The sequence below is a fragment of the Chelonia mydas genome, chromosome 24 (genome assembly GCF_015237465.2).
Source record: "Chelonia mydas isolate rCheMyd1 chromosome 24, rCheMyd1.pri.v2, whole genome shotgun sequence".
Lineage (NCBI taxonomy): Eukaryota > Metazoa > Chordata > Testudines > Cheloniidae > Chelonia > Chelonia mydas.
In genome coordinates, this window is record NC_051264.2 from 7,985,162 (window position 1) to 7,989,772 (window position 4,611).

The window sequence follows — 4,611 nt, forward strand, 5'->3', positions numbered from 1 at the left end:
GGAGGGGGCTCGGGGTTGGGGTGAGGGGGGGTGCTTATGGGCGGGGGGGGCTTCCCGAAAGTGGCCAGCACGTCCCTCTAGCTCCTAGGCGGAGGCGCCGGGGGGCTCTGCATGCCGCCCCTGCCTGGAGGCACCACCCCCACAGCTCCTGTTGGCTGTGGTTCCCGGCCAATGGGAGCTGCCTGCCCCACCAGCACCAGCAGGGGTCCCGGACTACAACCCCCCCCGCCCCCCCCCCCCGGCGCCCCCAGACCGCCTCCTCAGAGCACCCCTGGCCCAAGTTTTACTCATGGGTATAGTGCAAGTCATGGACAGGTCACAGGCCGTGAATTTTTGTTTACTGCCCACGACCTGTCCATGGCTTTTACTAAAAATACCCGTGACTAAAACGTAGCCTTATTCATGGTATTTGTTGTGTGGATCATAATCAAACACACAAGACCGAACAACCCTTTTTGTGACAAATTCTGCTCTTGCTTAGATGCAGGTGGATTGACGACCTCTTCTGGATCTGAAAGCAGCAGCCTCTCCATCTTGCGCTAAAAAAGCACGTGACTCATTGTTAGCTCTTAGGCAGTAGCAGACTTATCAGGCTCTGTGCTCTGTAGTCACTAGAGAGGGCTAAAGAACCACACTGGTATCCTCACACCAATTTCACAAATTTGAGGGGTGTGTCTGGAGGCCAGGGCTGCCTCCGTGATAAGACTGAAGAGTGGGGAGGACAGAGGGTGAAATTCACCCAGGTGCAGAAGGAACGTGAGTGGTGCACAGAGCAGCCCCCCTCCTCAAAGCGGAGCAAGTTTCTCCAGAAGGCTTGATTTGCCATCTCCTTGCACCAGTGCGGAGTGGGGCGTGAAACTCCGCTGCATCACAATGGTAGCATTGTTGCGCTTACTTTGCACTGGTGTAAAAGACAGCCCTGTTACAATCACGGCATGAACACGAGAGACGTTAGATAAAAACATAAATTCTCTTGCTGGAAGGTCATAACAACACAACTGTATTTCTTAGCATTCAGAATGATAATACATAAGAACCCCAAAACAGAGAGAGGCAAAACAGGCTGCTCCCTAAAACAGAGGCACAGCTCGATACACCTTGCTCTAGGCTGGCTCTCTGTAGAGACTGAACATTGCTGCTAGATCCAGTCTTACGCTTCCCTACAGAACTCTTGCAAGCAGAACCAGGAAAAACCCCTGAAATTTAAAGAGACAGTTTACACTTTTAAACTGTTTTAAGACACTCCAAGCACAAAGATGCAGTGCAATGCCAAAGGGGGCCTGTGATGACCACCATAAAAGCGCAAATGTCTAGGCGCCTATGCCAGTTAAGCACCCACATCCCTTTAAAATTTCAAAGGCTGCTTTGGAAATTTCGGTCTAAACACTCCTTTCCTTCTGCCAGAGCTGGATTAAAGGTCCCTTGTAAAGTGAAAAGTAAACTGGGGTCACACCCATATTTTTACTGCCTTGTTTTGTTTAAAGTCCTGAAAGCCTTTTAAAATTGCCCCTGCTTGGTTTTATACTTTTAGAAATATCAGGCATATCAAGTCTCTTTTCTGCTGGGTGGGCTCGGAGAACTAAATGGAGAGCAGCCTCCCGGGAGCTGGGAGGATCTTTAATGAAGACAGCATTCTTCCCAACTGTTTGCCGAGCATTTGAGTTAAATGGGTGTTTGTTTTTTTAAAGGATGCTTAAAGTTAAGCATATGCTCAAGTGCTTAACTAAGACTAAAAAAAGATAGATAGTTTTTTGTTTTGGTTTGTTTTTTTGGTCAGATCACTGTTTAAACACATTTATGAGTCACACTTTGCCCCGACTTGCTTTTTTCAGTCAAATGTGTAACCGAAGCTCCGGTATTTACCTAATATTTCCTGGCAGTGGCAGCATCCCATTGTAATGAGAAAAATAAATGTTTGATTTTGCAGCTTGAACGACAAAACACAATAGCTGAGGTGCTAAGCAGGGTTCTCTCTCCCGTACCTTTACCAGACACACACTTTGCTTAGCTTTGAAAGGGCAGGGAGGGTGGGGGGAAACAGAAAAAGCTTTCCGGGCCTGTTCCTGAACTAGTGGAGAATTGGCAAGATTGTGCCACAAGAAATAATGAAACCGGATTGAGATGGGGAGCGCCTTTTATCCAGGCTCAGTCAAACTTTTAGTTATTGTTAACGCCAATTTAAAACTCAAAGGCCTGACCGGGGGGAGGGGAGGGAGAAAAACTTTCTTCGTTAAAGATACAGCAGTCTGATCCTATCCTTAAAGGCTGAAAAACACTCTCAGTCCATATCACTGGGCCCTGCAAAAGCAGGGATGGCCGGCTTTGAAAGTCTTACGGCTGTTCTTTAAAAAACAAAAAAACAAAAAACAACAACCCTGCTTTGACTCAATTCAACTACATGAGCAAGAGGGTTGGAGGCTCATCTAAGCGGAAAGACCAGTCTTCCCACAATTCCGCAGTGAGTATCAGTTCGTTCCACCCTGGAAACATGACATCATCAGAGCACGCTCTCATTGGCCGAGCAGTACCTCTGAGGGCAGATGCAGACACAGCTGACGGATCCCTGGTGCCAATGATCGGATCACGCCTGGGTTGGAAAAGTCACCCTTGTATGTAAACTGAAGAAGGCGTGTGCGCACAGGTCTATGTTAGATTGTAAGGCCAGAGGGGCCTATTAGCTCATCTAGTCTGACCTGTATAACAGGGGCTGGAGAATTGCACCCTATTACCTTGTATGAGTTTTGTTTATTTTAAAGGGCTGCTGGAAGATACGAACTGCGGACCATTTGTGATGAAGCTGGGGAAAATTCCCCCCTGAATTCTGAAACTCTGCTGCATGACGGAAACAGCATTTGTTAGACTTCTCTATATTACCAGAGCAATTTAAGGCGCAAACTGAGATCAGGGAAGTGAGCTGTAGCTCACGAAAGCTCATGCTCAAATAAATTGATTAGTCTCTAAGGTGCCACAAGTCCTCCTGTTCTTATTGTGCTGGGTGTTGCACAGACACAACCTGAGAGACTCTCTGCCCCAAAGAACTCCCAGTCTAGATAGGCAAAGACAGGCTGATAGTTGTCATTTTACAGATGGGAAAACTGAGGTCCAGAGCGATGGTGCGATGTGTCAAAGGTCACACAGGGAGTTAGTGGCAGAGCTGGGAACTGCATACAGGGGTCTTAGTCCCCTCACTCAGCCCCAGGAAAGTTCTACCACTTAATTAGAGCTTTTTTTTCAGCTGAGTTGCTCAAAGCCCTCCTGTCCGACAGCCTGGTGAGCGGCACGGACGGACAAGGGGGTTCCGTGACGAGCCCAAGGGTGAGTTCGTTCTGCACACCATTCCTTTTCCTTTTCAGTACAGCATGTGTCCCCTTACGTCCAGGGCAGGGACGCTGGGCAATCCCGAAAGCCAGGGTCAAGGCCTGACTGTGTTTCTGAGTGAAGTGTGTGGCAGAGAAAACAGGAAGCCGGTGAGGCAGTGGCTGGTCCTTGAAGCAGGGGAAGTGGCGGCGGGGGGGGGGCATGTTGCTGCGGCAACCCACACGCCAAGTGTGGTTCCTGGCAGCTGCCCGTCGGCGTTTCGCAGCAACCCAGGCTGCTCTGAGTCAATGGAAAAGCTGAGCTGGGCCTGGAGGCCGGGGGAGGGTTTGTCGGTGTCGTTAACGGCCCTGGTCGCTTCCCCTGGATGTTGGCCCAGCACACTAGAGAGCAGGTCGGGAGTTTAATTCGAGCTGCTTGGGGCTCAAATTCTTGCTGGGGCCTCATATTCCCCCATCCTGGGGTTCCTGCCCATGAGAGAGGCTGGGAGCCAGAGACTGCAAGCTCCTTCACGGCGGGGACCGTCTTTTTGCTCTCTCTTTCTGCAGCACCTAGCACATCTAGGTACAACTGCGATACAGAGAATGCCTTTGGATCCCTCAGTGCTGCCTCCCTAGTTGACTGGAGGGCGGGGGGGATTTTGACTATTGCCTGGCACCCCTTGTCCTTTTGCCCTTTTCCTGCTTCCCCTCCCCAACAAAAGGCTGAAGGAGCTGCTGCTGCTGCAGCGTGCTCAGAATGAGCCAGTCAGGGGAATGAGGCCACCAGGAATCTTGCCGGGAACAGAGGGGGGCATTGTTCCGTACTGGAGTGGGGAAACTGAGGCACAGAGACTCGCCTAAGGTCATCGAGTGAGTCAGCAGCAGAGCAAGGAATAGGACGCAGGAGTCCCTCTGTCTCAGATAACTAGCCCCTGCCGCCGGCGGGGGGCCCTTTTTCTCAGGTCCCTAGGACATGGCTGTTGTCTGCTCCCACTGTGCCTAGGATCTAATACCAGGACGGGTAACCTTGCTGTAGAGTTACCTACAGCTGCAGCCCCCAGTTTTGCCCTAAGCTTGGGGGGCCAGTTGGGATCCAGGGGTTTTGCCGGAAGCTGATGCTGTCCTTGGAGGACGTTTCATTATGATGGAGCCCTGTGCCTGGGCCCACCTGCCTTGGCCCAGACACAGCAGCCGGCAAACTGGGGGTAACAGAGAGCAATCACCCCCATACACACACTGCCCCTTCTGCCACTCCAGAGCTTTGTCTGCAGGGGCGGAACAATGGGCACTAGGACCCAGCGAATTCTCACCAGGT